The sequence below is a fragment of the Biomphalaria glabrata genome, chromosome 16, assembly GCF_947242115.1.
Source record: "Biomphalaria glabrata chromosome 16, xgBioGlab47.1, whole genome shotgun sequence".
Classification (NCBI taxonomy): domain Eukaryota; kingdom Metazoa; phylum Mollusca; class Gastropoda; family Planorbidae; genus Biomphalaria; species Biomphalaria glabrata.
Window position 1 is genome coordinate 29,073,485 of NC_074726.1, and position 7,071 is coordinate 29,080,555.

The following is a 7,071-nucleotide window of genomic DNA, read 5'->3' on the forward strand; positions in this document are numbered from 1 at the left end:
AAGCTTCAAGGCTTTTGTTGCATTTGTTGTATATCTGGTCATGGGGTGCAGGGGATAGTATACATTCGGCCGGAGCCGGATAGTAAAATATGAAATTCGGCTGGAGCGGAATACCTAGATGTCTTGTACAAAGCTTTTGTTGCTGAAAATTTTGCAAAACTGTTAAATAACTGATCATCAGGCTGGTAATTTTAAGTCCAAGGACCGCTTCTGGTTTTGGCTTGAGGGCTTAATACTGATAGTTGCTGTTATTTAATAGTTGGAATCTGAAGCGTAGTAGGTCAATTATTTATTGTTTTAGATAAATCCATGTGCAGCAAACGATATTTTATAAACGGCAGGAAAATCAATTATAGTTATTAATAGCTTGAACCTTAAATGTTGCGAACCATAGATTTAATTGTAGTCTGTGGGCTTATAATTGATATCTCTGTTTAGCTCTACTGTTATATAGATCTAAGAGCTTTAGGAAAACCAACTATAGAAGAAAAAAAATCATCCACACCCTCCGTACCAAAAAAAAAACCCAACATAAACAGACTGTGTGGTCAACTGATTGTAAGTAACAACCTGGTCAGACGGACATAGTAGTAGTTGGCCTACATATGTAGTGCTAGTGTAGTGTGTATAGTTGATGGTGTTGACCATCGTGCATTATTTTTCCTTGGGCATCCGCAATAGTGTTGAGTGGTCAGGCAAAAAAAAGATAACATATTGGCATGGTCAGTCAAGCATATAGATAAATTATACCTGTACACTAGTTACAGGGGTCAAGGGTTTCTTAACACTCCAGCATATTTTTCTTTGTTTGCCATATCTAACTGCGGTGTTATTAATTTCTTTTATGCAATTTTTAATTTTACTGTTAGAGTTACCGTTATTTATTAAGTCAAAGGAATCAATGAAATTAGTGGTGTTATTAATTTCTTTTATGCAATTTTTAATTTTACTGTTAGGGTTTCCGTTATTTATTAAGTCAAAGGAATCAATGAAATTAGCTCTCTTTCTAAAGGTTTTAATACAAGGCAAAAAATGCACATGCGCAAACGTGCACATCTTAGTTTTATTTTATTGTGCAAAGAACGAATGTAAGAAACATTAAATGCAATGAAGCATCTTCCTTAATTATTACTGTTACAAAAGGGCACAGTCATTTAAAGCAATCCTTTTGATTTATCCCCCTTTATTTTGTCTCAGCACACTTTCACTGCTGGCCATATTTGTAGAGCTCTCTGAATAGATAAATAATAAAGTAATGTACTTGGGGTACATAATAAAAATATTTTTTTTACTGTTGTTTTACTATTGAAATGTGATTTATATCATATATTTATATTATTTTTTAACATGTAACTTGGCTGATGTTGTGACATTTACATTATAATTTTACAGAAATGTTACTTGTAGGCTATTTTTAATTGCTGCATCATCATATTATTGATCATACCTCAGGATAAACTTAGGAAATAAATTTTCCTTTTTAAAGAAAAGAAATGTCTTTTGAGTTGTTTTATTTTTTTCCTTCTTTTATGTCATGAAACCAATTATATTAGAAAAGATCTATTGATAAGAATTCTGTACAGAATATATGAATAATAATGAAAACATAATAATGAAAACAACATTGGTTGATTGAAATGTTTATTCCATGAACCCACTGTTAGTTGTGTATGATGTAAAGCATAAAAACAAATGTACAGGCTCAAATACTATAGTTGTAACATATCACAAAATTCTTTTTTATACATCAACAATAATAAAATTTTGCATAGGCATAAAATCAAACACATACATATGTTATTGACAAAAAGAAATGAAATATTGTATAAATGTCAAGATAAGTCAATAAGTCTGGAAAAATATTCATCAAAAAAAGGGGGCACGTTGGCTGAGTTAAGTGCTTGGCTTTTGAACCCGTGGTCCTGGGTTCGAATCTTGGCGAAGACTGTGATTTTTAATATTAGGATCTTTAGGGTGCCCAAGTCCACCCAACTCTAATGGGTACCTGACTTTAGTTTGGGAAAAGTAAATATGGTTGGTCGTTGTGCTGGCCACATGACACTCTTCTTGTTAACTATTGGCTGAAGAAATGAATGACCTTAACATCATCTGCTCTATACATTGCAAGGTCTTTAATTCATCAAAAAGATAATTAATGCAAAGTATTGAGAAATTTTGTCATCACGAAAATTTTTCAAGAAAAGAATTTGGTCTGTTTTTTATTTTAAAATTATATATATCCCACTTAAAAGTTAATGTTACATCCTTTAATAAAAAAACAAATTATGTAAATCATATTTAAGATTTAAAAAAAAAAGAGAAATTATACTAGGTACAATTTATGAAACTTGTAAACTGTTATAAAATCAGTATACTATACAATCCACTTCCATTCATCAGCATGTGATGTCTTTGAATTTGAATTTTAGAATGAAGGAAATGAGAGATGGTAATAAATGCTGCCAGATTCCTGCTTGAACACCACTTTAAATTGGTTTAGCTAAATGATTGATTTGGTTGTCTAAGTGTTGACTACATCTCCACTTTTGACACCATCTGTGGAACACAATAAGTATACAACTTTAATAACACTTTGCTGGTAGCTGTATTAAAAATGGGTAATTAAAAATATTTAAAACTCTGATCCCGGGATTGAAAAGAGGAAAAATTATTTGTCAAATTTAAGCATACATATCTATAAAGCTATAAGCAGTTCTCATTCTGTGGGTCAGAAAATACTTGAGAACAACCACGGGGCAAAATTAAAAATTTTGTAATAAAATTTTTTAAATAGCATAGATCACTTCCGAACTGGGGTCCTGGGTTCGAATCCTGGTGAATACTGGGATTTTTAATTTCTGGATAGATGGGCACCTCGAGTCCCCTCAGCTCTAATGAGTACCTGATTTTAGTTGGGAAAGTAAAGGTGGTTGATCGTTGTGCTGGCCACATGACACCCTCGTAAACCATAGGCCACAGAATCAGATGACCTTTACATCATCTGCCCCATAGATCACAAGGTCTGAAAGGGAAATTTACTTTTTGTTTATATGTTTTAAATGCTTCCCCTTTCTCACCAAGCTTTTCAGTATATTATTTTTATCAACAATTTTTTTTAATTATCATTCTACTTCATGAAGTAGATCCCCCCCCCCCCCCAAAAAAAAATATTTAATTTAGATCTAGTTTTTATGAGGCATTTACTGACTAAAAGTGATTCAGTAATTCAGAATCATATATACACAAATTATAGTCAACTTTTGTGACCAAATGTACACTTTTAAGTACTACATTGAAATTAATAATAATAATCTTTATTGTCCGTGAGGAAATTTGTCTTACAATTTGTGCATTACACCAAACAGAACATAGTAACTATGAAAAAAAAAAGATTAAATACAATAGACTTAATATATTACCTAAACCCAGCAGTGATAAGCTTGAAATGATTCTTTTAATGGACCAGACCTTCTGCGGAACAGCTGGATCGAACTTTGCAGAAGTGGATCCAATGTTCTGTTAAATATAAAATTGGTCTAATTTCATTTAACGCATTAAGTTAATTGGACTACTTTGGCGTACTAGGACGATTGTAATCTAAAATTACTCTAGTTGAGTAGTACCTAACGGCCCATTTGAAAAAAAAAATGAGCCACAAGAAAAATCAAAATTTAAACACGAGATAATGTTTGTATGTTTTCAACTAAGCGAGTTATATCCATAAAGTTATCCATAAACTATCAAGGTTTCATAAATGATGAGATATTATTCTGTATCTAAGTCTAAATTTCTAGATAAACTAGACTTTTGGGTGAATTTAGGTACACTATTGTGTTCAATGGAAATACAAAAAGACGAATTGTTTTACCATATTTTGTGTGCAAGGCGATATCGGTCTGAATATTGGTTTCTTGTACGCCTATAGGAATTGGTGACCCAAGACTTATATCAAACACGCTATCGTCTGAACATTGCACACTATTGCTATCAAAATCATCAATATCAACAGTTTCAGGCATTTTTTAAATTGCCAGATTTGTAGAAAAAAAAACTGGATTGAAACAATGAATCAATAAAGCCTAGATCTAGAGATCTATATCAAAGAACATGGACTTGGCTCGGTGTCAATTAATTTGTTTTCCAACAATGGCGTGCGTCATTTTAAGAACGGAAGTCGAAAACAATTCCCGCCAGAATTGTATTTTTAGGGGGGAAAATGTCTTCACTTCCTCCCTGTGACCTACATTTTATACTGTCATCGTCACACAGGTTGTAGCGTTTTGGCTGCTGTGTTCATTGAAGTATTTAAAAATAATAGATGTAATAATAATTAATATAACTTCATTAAACTATGAGCAACTGAAAATAAAATCAAAGCTTCTTTTTTCTCACTAATGTAGTTTTCCCACAATTCCTTTTTTAACCAATTTGGGCAATTTATAGAATGTTCGGACCCGCTTAGATTGATAAACAGGCTAATATTTAATTTTCGATCTGTCAGTACTAAATGCCACTACACTAAAAAAACACAAACACTATCTATATGAAATACTGCCGTTTTTCATTAGACAAGCCTTGTATTTTATTTTTCCTCCTTAAGAAATAGTAATGATGGTGAAATATTTTTTATTTCAGTTAACTCACTGACGAAGAAGAAGCTTTGTCTCAAGTCTTATTTTGTTTATAGTGTCAAACGTAAACTAAAGCTGTAGCCTGTAAGAACAACTTACCATTCACTTATATGATACGTTATCACAGTATGAAATAATATAAAAACCCTTCATCCTACATATAGATCCTTTAGTTTAACTGTAGAGTACTTTTTTTTTCAATTTAGTATAGACCTATATATTGATAGACGTAAACAAATCTCTATAAGAAATAACTTATAATAATAAATAGCTTTAAGGTCAAAGTATAAACTAAGATTCACGATAGTATCAGATAGCAATATTCGAATTTATTTTTAGTGCTTATTTCATACTTTACACTTATGTACACTTTTTTTTCCCTTGGCAGAAGTGCTGAAAATAGATAGTAAGCCGTGTAAGCTGTTGCGCAGACGAAGTAGCCAGATTTTACTATAAGGTTATGTAGGTCAGGGTTTGGGGAATCACATCATGATTTCATTTGTAAACTGAATTATTGATCACAATGGGAGCAGTTTATTTAATCTTTACAAACTAATCAAAGAGTCACGGGCCTTGTTAAAAAACAACAACAATTAAACGTATATTATTTCTCTCTCTCTCTCTCTCTAATCTTTCCTTTCTCCTCTATTTTTTTTATTTGTGCAGTTAAGTCCCTTGGATTTTTATTTCCTTGAAAAAAATAAAAAGAATACTTAAGGCTATGTTAGTATATAGGTCTGTGATTTTCATACCTTCTAAGACCTAAGACAATGTAACTCGATGATATAACTCGATGATTTAAAATCATTTCTAAAGTTATTACTTTACAATGCACTATGACTAAAGACTGTAATGTCTAATCATGAATTGTGAAAGGGCAAACTGTAAAGATGGCATCGACTTAAACGTTACTTGTCGCGGTGGAATTAACAGGGGAGAAAACTGTGTATATCTTTTGAAACTTATACTGAGACCGATTATCTGCCACTGGATATGTGTATTCTGTGGCATTTTACGTCTCGAGAGACGATCTTTTCCCTTTGCAACTTCTTGTGAGACTAAAGAGGCCAACCATTGATACACAGCTGCGTTCACATGTTAGGCATGTGTAAACACTTGCATTCTCAACCTTCTTTCTAGTACTGTTGTGTATGACATCTGCAATCCGAGACCCTTCCTTTATGCTCGCTCTCCATGTGGATCTATCCAGTGCCACTTTTTTTTTCCCAGCTGTTAGTGTCGATTTTGAAAAGCTTCAACTATACAATCCCAGTCGGGCATTTTTTATCGGCAAAGTAAAGTAAAGATGGTTGGTCGTTGTGCTGGCCACATGACACCCTTGTAACAGTGGGCCATAGAAACAGATGACCTTAACATCATCTGCCCCATAGATCTCAAGGTCTGAAAGGGAAACTTTACTTTACAAAGAGACTGACACCCGTCTTTTGGAGTCCCGAGGCAGTAGCCTCGCCTGCCCTACCTTAAATCCGGCCTGAGTCCCGAGGCAGTAGCCTCGCCTGCCCTACCTTAAATCCGGCCTGAGTCCCGAGGCAGTAGCCTCGCCTTCCCTCCCTTAAATCCGGCCTGAGTCCCGAGGCAGTAGCCTCGCCTGCCCTACCTTAAATCCGGCCTGAGTCCCGAGGCAGTAGCCTCGCCTTCCCTACCTTAAATCCGGCCCTGCTCTCTGTTATCTCTTTCGTATAATGTTATTGTTGTGGCACGTTTACTATACGGCATGTGTGGCCAACCGTGACACACGGTCAAGTGTGAGTGTGTGCTGGACAGTTAGTGGCCTGGAGGGCAGTCACGAGTGTGTGTAGTGATCAATGGTAAAGAATGAAACATCTAGCGGATTTGCTTATGTATAAATGTTAGCCTTTTGTACATTATATTACTATTAAACAATTAAAGACTTAACTCTCTCTCTCCTAATCGTTGATTTTACCTCATTAAATTAAATTAATGTTTACTTTTTCAAACTTGACTTTGAAATATATAAAAAGAGCATGTATTTCCCTTTAATTCTATACCAAATAAAACATTTTCTGATAACAAACAACAAAGCTATTGAAGCCCAATCATAACAGGGGTAGCGAGATAGTAATGAGCAAAATGAAGAATTCCTTCCGAAACGTGGAAAAATAATTACGGAGAGAAAGAGTTATAGAACTTGTGTCACCACAGTTACATCGTCTGCAAAGTCGAGGTCCGTCAGTTGGTTTCGTTCACGCCTTGGGATACCATATGCAGCCTGATTTTTGTGTTGTTTGGACAAAGGACTGGGGAGATAAAGAAGAACACTTGTCTTACAACAGACTCGATGTTGAAAAACTTAATTATTCCATCGTTAGTTCTGATAAATTTTAAGCATTCGAAGGGAAATTACTGTCAAATTTAATATACTTGATAAGGTGTGGGCAAATTACGCCCGTGGGCCACA

General features: G+C 34.2%; 1 long non-coding RNA gene across 1 annotated transcript; it reads right to left on the reverse strand.

Moving 5' to 3' along the window:
* Positions 1–1,624: 1,624 nt before the first annotated feature.
* Positions 1,625–4,981, reverse strand: LOC106062629 (uncharacterized). Its single transcript, XR_001216844.2, has 3 exons — positions 4,731–4,981; positions 3,420–3,516; positions 1,625–2,556 (listed from the first exon to the last, which is right to left on the reverse strand). It is a non-coding gene; the product is annotated as an uncharacterized LOC106062629 (long non-coding RNA).
* Between the last annotated feature and the right edge of the window lie 2,090 nt (positions 4,982–7,071).